Source organism: Loxodonta africana, chromosome 1, assembly GCF_030014295.1.
Source record: "Loxodonta africana isolate mLoxAfr1 chromosome 1, mLoxAfr1.hap2, whole genome shotgun sequence".
NCBI classification, from domain to species: domain Eukaryota; kingdom Metazoa; phylum Chordata; class Mammalia; order Proboscidea; family Elephantidae; genus Loxodonta; species Loxodonta africana.
In genome coordinates, this window is record NC_087342.1 from 82,830,456 (window position 1) to 82,842,904 (window position 12,449).

The 12,449-nt window shown below is 38.3% G+C and overlaps 2 non-coding genes and 1 pseudogene across 2 annotated transcripts; 2 read left to right on the forward strand and 1 right to left on the reverse strand.

The window, feature by feature from the left end:
- The first annotated feature begins 317 nt into the window (after positions 1-317).
- TRNAA-CGC (transfer RNA alanine (anticodon CGC)) lies at positions 318-389 on the forward strand. Its single transcript has one exon. It is a non-coding gene; the product is annotated as a tRNA-Ala (tRNA).
- Positions 390-3,510: 3,121 nt separating this feature from the next.
- TRNAK-UUU (transfer RNA lysine (anticodon UUU)) lies at positions 3,511-3,583 on the forward strand. Its single transcript has one exon. It is a non-coding gene; the product is annotated as a tRNA-Lys (tRNA).
- Positions 3,584-11,210: 7,627 nt separating this feature from the next.
- On the reverse strand, positions 11,211-11,972 carry LOC100670953 (bisphosphoglycerate mutase-like; annotated as a pseudogene).
- Positions 11,973-12,449: the final 477 nt, after the last annotated feature.

Genomic DNA, 12,449 nt, shown 5'->3' on the forward strand with positions numbered 1-12,449 from the left:
CAAGTAACTTTCATTTAAAGAGTCTGCTGGGGAGAGTATATGGTGAGGACTACAGGAGTGGAAAGATCCTAGAACTAGAAAGGGTTATTCAGACGACAATCTAGTTAATCTTCTCCTTGTATCGTGGCTAGACAGTATCTACATTACTAATTCCAGAAAGTGTGGAATTTAACCCTGTGGTCTTTTTCTAGGCAACTCTTCAGGTTTTGTTTTTTTTTTTTTGGCGGGGAGGAAGGGTGGGAAGAAGGAACTCCACAGGAAAAATATCAGTATGCTTTTATCAAAAGAAAAGCCTTCACCAAGCTAGTCAGGCTCCAGGGGGTGTAGCTCAGTGGTAGAGCGTGTGCTTCGCATGCACGATGTCCCTGGTTCAATTCCTGGCACCTCCACTTCATGGTTTAGCAACTCTCATCCTCTCATTTTTTTTTTTATCATGTTTGTTCTGCTCACAGGAAAAGGAAGCCGAAGGTCCAAGTAGCTGCTTTTAGGGTTCTTCCATTTCTACTTTTGGGACTTAGAACCTCCCAGGGCTGGACGTTAGCAGAAGGAAGACAAGAAGGAAGAGAAAAAAAAGGAACCAGCCCTTGCCCCAAAGCAAGAAGACTTTTGCCACAACAACTAATCCATTAATATTCTGTTTTAGTTAGTATATCATGGATAATCAAGGTAGAAAAACAAGGATGCAAAGAAAGGAGAAAAGGAAACGGCCCTACAAAAACCCTTTAATTCTTTTAATCATTTAAGCAGTCATATCTGTTCAGTCAGACTAGAGGAAAGTTTCCATCTGATTTTCTTGCCCTCACTTGGCACAGTGGTTAAGAGTTCACCTGTTAATCAAAAGGTGGACAGTTCGAGTCCACCAGCCTCTCCTTGGAAACCCCATGGGGCAGCCTTTCTGTCCTATATGGACTTTAGGAGTCGTAAATGACTCAATCACAATCAGTTAAAATGGCCCTCTATTGCTGTCATTGACAGAGCAGGCAATGGCAGATGAGTGATTAGAGGACATTGGACAACCCAAACCACAGCTCTCAAGAAACGAGGACATACTCAACACGAACACTGAAACTATAATCCAAATGTGCGTGACCGACATTATCACTGGCCACAATAGTTCACTTTGGGAGGAAATTAGCCTTAAGGTCTTAAAAGTTTCTTGTGCCACTCCTGGTTTTAGCAGAGCCATTATTCTGGTTGATCGTAAAACAATTTCATTGGAGGTTTTCAAACACCATGTTGTAGAAAATATCCCACACTGCACACACACCTAGCTGAATTAAAATGACATGAGTATTGGCAAGTGTCCGATTAAAAATCCTTCCCTTCTACATTTTTTATATTCGCCTACAGAATACCAGTTTCTTGTCTTTAACACTTTAAATACAGTCATATAACGTGTTCATTTCACATCACATCAAAGATTTCTGAGGAAGATGCAGCCAAAGGACTATGTAGGCGGCTGAGGAGAGAGAGGGCAGAGAAGGGTAAGAATAGATAGATGCATCTCAGTTTCTTATGTTTCCTATAACAAACACTCTCCATTAGAAGCCATTTGAAGAAGCTTCTACTTCTTGCTAAACCACAAATAAGGCACCAAGAAGGGGCTCCAGCTTTCAATCTCCGGACCCAGAATCAGAGGCCTCAACCATCGGGCCACAGGACCAATACATTAAAGAAGTATTCCAAATCTGCAAGGGAAGTGTTGCTAGGGAGGATTCGGTTTTTGTTTACAAATGCTTAACTTTACATTGGAAGAAAATTTAACAACATTCCAAAAGAAATCAAGTAGCAGCTGAAACCACTGAAAACAATTACACAGCATTAATAAACTTTGCGATGATCAGAACTGACATATTTCTTCCAGGACACTCTTCTTTAAGTCACTGATAATAATGACGCTTTGGGTGGAGAAATACCAGCCAAGAAATAAACACTTCAATAAAGGGATGCAGATAACAGCATGAGGAAAGGGAGCTCCAAAGGTTAGTATGTTCAGACCTTTCCTGTTTCAAAGATAAGATGGCAATGCTCCAAGGAGAATGGTCTGGAAGCTCAAACAAGAGCTCTCCCTGTCTGAAATGCCTGTTTTTAAAGCCAGGAAAATATTTTATTTTAATCCATTCCTAACATAGGTTTTAACAACTTGATCCTCTATCAACAAGTAGAAGACTCACCTGACACCGAGCTGGAACCAGGTACTGGGTCCCAAACCTCCCTTGGTGAGTGGTGCAGATGTCTGATGTGCAATTTGGTGACTTCCAAGCTACTTCAAGTGGGAGAAGAGAGCCAAAATAGTTTGGAGGGGTCCTTCTCTCATTGAAATGCTAACCCCTCAGGTATTTTGCTTAAATGTCATCCCTGAGTTCTCTTGGTATTGATCCACAAATGAATCCAAGGGATTTTGTGTGACCCACCCCCAACTATGCCTTATATAGTCATAGGGTAGGAGAGAAAAGAAATTGACAAACAGCTGAAGATTAAAAAAAAAATTATTAGTAATTATAAATTCAGTTTTCATATAGCCTTGGTTTCTTGGAAGTGCCAAGTTTTTTTAAAGAAATAAACAATACTCTTTTCGCAGAGGAAACACCCTGTCTTTCCTCCCCAGAGGAGATAGTCTTTCCTTCACACCAAAACTTCCCCATTTGTTCCCAGATTCCCTGTACATTTTTTTCTCCAGGTTTATGCCAAGACTAATGAACTATCTTGGATCATACTCTGGACAGTATGTCCTAATGTACATTAATTCATCAAGATAATTACCCTTTTCCTTTGAATGTGGCCACAAATGGTGAATAAAGACATGAAGAAGGAAGAGGAAGAAGAGAAAGAAACTGAGAAGAAGGAGTGGCTCACATTGGTAGATGAGGTGCATCATTAAGAAAGCAAGCACAGAGATGCAGAAGATTAAACCCAGGCATCTTTGCATCACCATCATTTTGGTACATTCTCGTAGGTCTTCAAATTCTCTCCAACTCTTTTCTCCTGTTTCCCATGGCTGCAAGAAAGATGTACAAGACAATGCAGAGGGATAAGAAGAAGAGTAGCATTTGTGTTGTTTCCAGAAAAATAGGTGCAGTTGGGGAAATAAGAAACAAAGAGATAAAATCACAACATTTGGCAAGTAATGACGTCCTCCAGGTCTAGCAGTATGATCAGAAACTGGCAGTGATTTGTTTAAGGGTAGCTGCTTTGGTTGTTAAAATCTAAAGAGATACAAGGCAAAGACAGGAGAAAGAGCAATGATCTGACGGATGACAGCACCTCTTTCAAACAAAATATTCTTGCCAACAAAGAGAATTCAAACAAAACTATCTGAGTACTGAAATATGAAACCAATTGGTCACATATAACCAAAAATCAAACCTGTTGCCATCAAGTCGATTTCGACTCATAGAGAACCTGTACGACAGAGAAGAAGACCCCCACAGGATTACCGAAGAGCAGCTAGTGCATTGCAACTGCCATATAAAAATGTAAAAGAAGTACTCAGAAAAGCTACATACACAGGCCTGCATAGCTTAGTTGGTAGAGCATCAGACTTTTAATCTGAGAGTCCAGGATTCAAGTCCTTGTTCAGGCAATCTTTATTCTACTCTTAATTATTTTTCTTATGTAGAAGACCTTCATTTTACCCTAGTTACCTCTGTTAGAAGTTCTGCTTTTTCTCTCCTCTCTTCCTGCTCTTTTCTCCACACGAATCTGAAGAAAACCAGAACATAAAAAGAAATGGTAGCCATTCCTAGCTGTGTGTTTAAGTCTTTAATTCAAATCTGTAGATAAACATCAGTCTGAGACCAGAAGAACTAGAAGGTGTCCAGCTACAACCAATAGCTGCTGTAACAGGGAACACGACAGAGAATCCCTGAAGGAGAAAGAGAGAAGTGGAATACAGACCTCAAATTGTAGTAAAAAGACCAGACTTAATGGTCTGGCTGAGACTAGAAGGACCCCAGAGGTCATGGTCCCCAGACGCTCTGTTAGCCCAACACAGGAACTGTTCTCAAAAACAACTCTTCAGGCAGGGATTGGACTGGAGTATAAGATAGAAGATGATATTGGTGAGGAGTGAGCTTCTTGGATCAAGTAGACACATAAGACCATGAGGGCAGCTCCTGTCTGGAGGGGAGAAGAGAAGGCAGAGGGGGACAAAAGCTGGCTGAATGGTCATGGAAATACAGGGTAGAGAGAAGGAGTGTGCTGTCTCATGAGGGGGAGAAAAACTAGGAGTATACAGCATGGTGTATATAAATTTTTCTATGAGAGACTGACTTGATTTGTAAACTTAAAGCACAATAAAAAAAATTTTGAAAAATTTGTAGATAAGTCAAAACAAGTGCATATGGTTCTTATTTAGCCTTCCTTTAGTGCAAGAAAAGGGCAGAAGCATTTTCATTGATTTAAAAGCTGTACATGCAGCATGTAAATGTGATTGTGGTGAAGAATTTGTTGGAGTAGCGTTGACTCAATCATTTCAAAGTGAGAGCAAATTTACCTAACATAAAAGGGAAAAAGGAGTTCTCTTGAAGTCAGAGGTTTGTAGCCCGTGGAATGCCTGTATATGTTGTCTACAAGGAACTCATTTCATATATGTAACTATATAGTTAGGTAGAAATAAAAGAGAATTTTTAAAAAGATATATCATGCAAACAATCAAAAGAAAACACAAGTGGCTATATTTATATCAAATAATGAACAAAAAATTAGCAGGGACAGAGATAGACATTGCTTAATTATCAAAGGATCGATCCACCAAAAGGAACAGGAAGTCACCAACTTACAACCTGGTTCCATTCTAACGACTCCTTTTTTTTTTTTAAATAATTTTTATTGTGCTTTAAGTGAAAGTTTACTAATCAAGTCAGTCTATGACTCCTTCTTAAGATGGTTCTGCTGTAAGTTGAATATCTCATTTCTTCTTTTTAGTTTTCATTGTTATTGCCTTTTATTATCAGTATCTTTATAAATCCAAGCTTTATTTGTCTTGGGAGTTTGAAAAAATTACATGCAAACTTACAGATGTGATGACAGTAACAAATTATACACTGTATTACATATTACTAATGATAAGAAAAAAAACAGTTGTGTGTTTCATTGTAACACTAATACGAGATAAGTTGGGAATACCTGAATAGCAGCAATAAACATAAATGCACCAAACAACAGAGCTGCCAAATGTGTGAAGAAAAAACTGATTGAATTGAAAAGGGATGTAGATAAATACACAATTATAGTTCTAGACTTCAACACCTGTCTCTAAATAATTGAAAAGCAACTAAAGAAAAAATCAGCAAAGATATACAAGGGCTAAAAACTGCAGCAGCCAAAAGACCTAATCAACATTTATATAACACTTCACCAAACAAGAGTAGAATACACATTCTTTTCAAGTCCCCATGGAGCATGTATCAAGATAGAGTATATAGTCTGGGCAAATGAACAAACCTCAGCACATTTTAAAAGAATTGAATCATACAGAGTGGTTTCTCTAACCACAATGGAATCAAACTAAAAATCAGTCACGGAAACATTAAAAAAATTTTCCAAGTCGGAAACTAAGCCACACACTTTTATATAATCTATAGGTCAAAAAGGAAGTGTCAAGGATATAAAAATGAAAATACAACATGTCAAAGTTTGTGGGACTCACTAAAGCAGTACTGAGAAAGAATTTTATAGCACTAAATGCATTCAGAAGAAAAGAAAAAAAAGCCTCATATCAATTATCTAAGCTCTCACTTGAAGAGAAAAAAATAAAGAAAGAGAGAGAAGAGCAAAATAAACTCAAATCAAGCAGAAGGAAAGAAATAGTAAAAATAAGAGCAGAAAGAAATTAAATTCAAAGTAAACAAAATGGAGAAAATCAATGAAACAGTAAGTTCTTTGAAAAGATGAATAAAATTAACATACCTCTAGCAAGACTGACAAAAACAAACCAACCAAAACAAAGGAAAACAAAAAGTATCAGGATCAGTAATGAGACACAGGATATCACTATAGGCTCTACAGACAACAAAAGAATAATAAGGAAATACTATAAACAATTCTAAACACAAATTTGACAACTTAATTGATATGGACCAGTTGCTCAAAAAAAAAAAAAACTCAAACTGCCACTATTCACCCAATATGAATATGTATTTTGAACAGCACTATATTAAGGATTGGAAACCCTGGTAGGTAGGTAGTGGTTAAGTGCTATGGCTGCTAACCAAAAACTCAGCAGTTCAAATCTGCCAGGCACTCCTTGGAAACTCTATGGGGCAGTTCTACTCTGTCCTATAGGGTCACTATAAGTCAGAATCCACTCCATGGCAGTGGGTTTGGTTTTTGGTTTTATATTAAGGATATTTGATTTAGTAATTTTAAAACTCCTCCACGCCAAAAAAGAATCACCAGGTCTAGAAAGATTAATTAGAATATTCCAACAAAGATTTAAAGAGTTAAGACTAACTATTTTTTTTATGCACAATCATTTCCAGAAAATAGAAGAGGAGGGAACACTTGCTAACTCATTTTATGAAGCCAGTATTACTCTCCCCACACTCGCCTTTCAATTTTTCCTACTGCTTTCTTAAAGTGCCTGGAGAAAACAAGTGGATAGCAGGAAAAAGAGCTAACACATGAAATGATTACGTTACCTCTGTTGGTAAAATGCACCCAAAAACAAATAAATAATTGACCCCAGGAGCAGAACCAACCTGTGGTCAATCAGACTTGGAAGCCAGGCAGTCTCTCTCCTGACTACTTGCTATGGGTATTTACATCAGAGAAGAAATGACATCCCACATGGGAATGCTAGGAGTGAACATTAAATTCTGTGTCTTCCTAAAGATGCTTTGATTCAACAGGAATGCATACAGAGATAGAGACAGTTTTGAAACAAATAAAGCATTAGAAAGTTACAAGCAGTGGACCAGAAATTCCTGGAAGTTTAGTGGTCATACAAAGCACACCTGATCAAACTGACCGTGAAGGAACAGAGGAAGCAGCTATTCTCTAGTAGGGAGCATCCAGCATATCTGTGACCCATTCACCTTTTATTTGTACTAGTCCCTGACTAATGATGGTGTCCCAAAGCAATTCTTACATTAGTCAAATACCTTTTGTTTTGTTTTCATTATTATTGCCCTTTATTATCAACACTTTTATAAATTTGATCTTTATTTTGCAGGGTTGGCATGAGAATGATAATATAAGTAACACTGTACATAGGACATATTACTAATGATAAGGTGTACAAAAAAAAAAAAAAAAGATAAGACAGTTCATTGTAGCTCGAATAGGACCTAAACTGGAAACTCCTTGTATCTATTTTCAATTTTGACAAAAAAACCTTTCCCTGTTTCTTCACATGGGTGTACCTCCTTTTGATGTTAGCTGAAGTTTCTAGTAAATGTTTTATTTAAAGATTAAAATAAGAAGGAAAATGGAATGAGTGAGGAAATATAGGGAAATTGATATTATGGGATATCAATTGGGAATATGTTGATCCTAGTTATTTCTTATCCTTGAGTATTAGGAAGGCTTCTAATTCCCTTACAGTCTTCGTTCTCTTGTCCAGAGTCCAAGTCGCTCGTTCACCGAAAAGGACTCGGAACCTACAGCCCTCCAATTTCTCGTTTTTAGACAGAACACGCGTAGAGAAATCGGTGGGCATAATATGGGCTCCTCTGCTTCTGCTCAGTCCTTTGGCCCAGAAAACACAAGGCACTAAAGAAAACTGTCCGCGATGCCCTTCCTCACCCCTTTTTCTGTCTTTCTATCTCTTTAATAAGAGTACAAATGGGAGCCAAGGTAAACCACCAGTTAATGTGCAGGCTTTTGTTTCTGATGTTTCAAATTGAGTTGGGATCCAGTTCTTCTTTTCTCCCCTTTCCGAATGTCTTAGTTCTGTTGTTACAGTCATCTAAGTGGATGTAGAGGCTCACAGCCTACCAATGGAAGAGCGTTCAAGGCAATCCACCGGGTCGTGCTTTTACTCTCTATGTGTATAGGAATGGTATGGAAAATATTAGAACTAAATCTGTATTCCTTCAGGATTGGATTTAGATAATGTTCAATCAGAGAAAAAGGGTGGAGATGCCAGGGATGGAACCCACGTCCTCATCTATGCAAAGTATGCACCCTACCACTGACCTACACCCCCCTGGTGGATAATAGTCAACTTTATCTAAATAAAAGTCCTACTTCCTGAGCCGCTCCATCCCGGAAGCTGGCCCTGGCGTTGTTTACTGTTAAGGGGAATCAGCAGCTGCTTTGGTCAGGAGGCACTGAGGAAAGAACGGGAAATACTGATTCTTTAGGCTATAGGACTTGAAAGTGAAGGCAGAGGAAATAGCCACAGGACATTGTAATTGTATCTTTTTAAAAAAACTTGACTGGTTAAAAGTCTCTGTCTTACATTATAAAAAAAAATAATAAAATTTTTTTTTATAGGTGGCAAAAAATCAAGCCCCCGTTGTCACTTCTTTTGATTTCCTCTAGATACCTTTTAACCTGAGGCACCAAATTATTAAAATTCATTCTTACTATTTCAAAGACTCTTCATTATATTTGCTGTTACGTCAATCAGAATGTTAAAGGCCACATTTAATGGAGGAAAGCCACGCTCAGAAGAAATTCCCAGAGCGATGCACTCAGTGTTTCATTTTAAGGGTCTTTTTCTCCATACCCTAGACATCCAGGTAACTCAGGGCCCTCAATATGGTCCAGAAGAGGAATTCATAAGGCATGAATGAAACAATAGCTTCAGGATGGAGGGATAGGTCAATTATAAGAGTAAAACAGAATGTAAATAGACAGGACTTCAAAAGAAAATTTTAAAAAGGGTTCCCCAGCATGCCACCTGACCTGTAGAACTTGAAATCAACAGCCCCTGCAACACCATGAGCCAGCAGAGATTTTCATCCTTCCCCCAGATCCACGTATTTGGGACTTGCCAGATCCCACAGTTGGATGAGTCATTTCCTTGAAGTAAATCTCTCTCTATATATTTATGTATACGTTTCACTGATTTTGCTTCTTTAGAAAATCCAGGTTAAGATACATATATTTAGACCGTTTGCATTTCAAGTGATTATCAATATAGTTTAATCAGTATCTACCATATTGGTAACTACTTTCTATTTAGTGCCCTTCTTCTTTGTTTCTTTCTTTCTTTCCAAATAGCACTGTATCACTTCATGAGTAGTACAGATATAACAGAGTATTCAAATTCTTCCATTGCTTGTAACATTGCTGTCATACATTTCACTTATTCTTAAGCTATAATTAACCAATATATCATTACTGTTACTATTTTAAACAAACTTTTATCAGTAAGATTATTTAAGGATAAAAAAAAAATAAAACATGCAAAATATCAATTAACACTTCCTGGCAGACCTCAGCAATATGTAAGTAAATGAGAGGATCATAAAAATATGCATGTTCACAGCTTGATTGGAGTTAAAAAATTCAATAAATACTCTTATGAGTGATAATATAGATATTAATGTAACTTTTTTCACCTAGTTCTCCCTTGGATGGCTGTACAGTGCAATCTGTGAGAGTCACAATTTGACAGAACTGCCGTGTTTCTCCAGGTCTTGAAAGTGCTCCACCCTTGACAGTGTACAGTCTTACCCCTTTATTATCACTCCTATTAGTGGAGAATATTTGAATTTTCCTTCTCTGACAGATTTCCACCTTACACAGGTACTGGCTATCTCAGGTTTTATTGCACTATACTCAGTTCTATTAAAATCCCAGAGCCCTTGGATGCAACCACTATACAAGAAAGCCTATAACAGCTATTCTGCAAAACTAGACACAACTGGCAAAACCGAGGAATGAAACACGGAGCTCTAGATCTGTCTCTCTCCCAACTAATTCAAATAATGTAATTTAGCCATTCTTTCAAAACATTACTTAACTTTTTGTTTGCAAGACCCTTGTGTATTTAAATACCTAATCTTATCTTATCCAATATTTTCCACTCCCTTACCCAAAATTGTACGGTCTCCTTGTTGTTCATGTCTGAGAATAGGATTCAGTTTTTGGAGACACTGGATGGGTGGGTACACAAGGAGAAAGGCAAAAAGTGGGAGGAATGGGTAAAACAGGAAAAAGCTTTTCTGCTTGGTAATTTCCTGCAGCTCCATGCTCCAAACACTACTTAGATAACTAAGGGAATTCCAAATGAAATAATCAAGGCTGTTTTTTCTATCTTCTTTCAGTCCTTATTTTTCTCTCTTGCTCTTCAGTGACAATGGAAAAGGAATCACAGATTATTGTTCACATTAATGTTGGGGCAAGATTTTGCTTCTGACTGAGAAATCCTGAGCAAGCAAACTCTGTTTTCTCTATTTTCTTGCTTTATGCTTGTTGTCCTTGTGCTGAAACAGCTGCCTTGGGTGGTGAAGAGACACAGAGGGTAGAAACAGGGAGACATTTCAAGGCAATCCATCAAATAATGTGTTTTTTTCCATGTGAGTACACAAAATGTGTTTTAAAAAGGAAAAAATACAGAATTTTTGGAAATTTTAAAGAAGTGTGTATGGTTTTGAACCCTCTTAAGGAAAGGACAAATTCCTATTGAGCTACATCTCTATCATGAAAGAGACATCATGAAGATCCTCCTTGAAAATTAGCCGTGTTTGTAAGAGGTCTTCCAAGATTCCACCGTTTGCTGGAGCCAAAATCCACTCTTTCAAATCCCACACAATGCAGAAAGTCTTAGTAAACATAAAGATGAAATGAACTACTTAAGATAACTAAATGGACAGCAATACAAACTTTAAGGATTTTTATCTTTTTTTACAGCCATAACCTCAGACTGGGAATAGTGCCTGGCAATAGTGACTTAATAATGATGATTTCTTGAATGACAGACACCTTGAACTTCACCTCCACTTATTACTCTCCCATCTCAGAAACTTATGACCTTGATTAAGCCCTGCTTGTTACCAGGTTGGTAACTAATTCAAACAGGGCTTGCAGGACTGCTAATTTATAAATCTTAGGACAAAAGCACTTAGGTGTCCTAAAGCCGTTATCTAGACAAAGATAAGTAACCCGTACAAACTCTACCTCACAGCCTAGCTCTGGAAAATGCAAATTCATGAGAGACAGAGAGACAGAGACAGAGATGGGAAGAGTGATCAGCACCCACAACACACTACATGCCAATGCTTATGCACCTATTCGGAGGCCACACTTGGGAAAGACTATCTTTCAGCTCGCTTAACTTTTACTTGATCCTCTACTTAATGGCTGCTTACATCACCTCCTGGTTGTCTAGGAACTGGTGAGGTCCAATGGCATGCAGGATTTCATCCAATTCCAGGAGAATTGGGACACCAGTAGGGAGAGTGATGTTGAGAATGTCTTCTTCCGAGATACCTTCCAGATGCTTCATGAGTGCCCTACTGTTATTTCCATGAGCAGATATCAGAATGGTTTTGCCACTTAATACTTCTGGAGCAATCCTTTCATTCCAATAGGGAAAAAGTCCCCAGAACATCCTTTAGGCTTTCAGATGGTGGCAGCTGATCCACAGGCAAGTCGCACACTTTATACTTCCCGTCATTTTAGATCTCCTGGTAGGACAGAAGGGACTACTCAAAGGGAGGCAGAGTCTCACTGTAGCATTTTCTCCAGAGCCTCACCTGTTCTTCTCCATGATTAAAAGCCATTTTCTCCCTATTGAGACCAGTCCAGGCTCAGTACTGAAGCCAGGAACTTTCCACAGGAACTCACTCCTGCCCCAGTTCCTCTAGGATCAGCCAGGTAGTGTGGATGGACTGATTCAGGATTGACATGAATACAAAGTTAAACTCAAAGTTTACCCCTTTGAGTTGCTTCCCACACTTCTGAGCTTCCTCCATTCTTGTGTTTTTAAGTTCCTGGTTCACCCAGCTACAAAAGCACTTCTCCTTATTCTAAGCACCCTTCCCATGTCTGATCACAGAAAGCTTATACTTGGACATACTAATAGCTGAGTTTCCCTGGCATTGCAAGTGGGCCAACTTTCAGTAGTAACAGTATACCTGCAGAGAGGTCAGCAGCAGCAACAGTGCCTCTGTGGCACCAAGGGGCCAGCGCCTTCAAGGACTCATCCTGTTGGGAGTCTTTTTTTTCATTACCTTTTCAGCCTCTTCTCTTGCTATGGGTCTGTTCAGATTTTTAACCTCAGTTTGTTTTGTTTAAGTAGTGTGTTTCTAGAAATTTGGCTACTTCTCCAGGTTTTCAAATTTGTTGCAGTATGGTTTTTCATAGTACTGTTAGGATTCCTTGAATTTCATTTGGGTCTGTTGTAATGTCCCCCATTTCATTTTTTGTTTGGGTTATTTGAGTCCTCTCTTATTTTTCTTTTGTCATTTTGGCCAATGGTTTGTCAACTTTGTTGATCCTATCGAAGAACCAACTCTTGATTTCCTTGATTCTTTCTATTATTTTTCTATTCT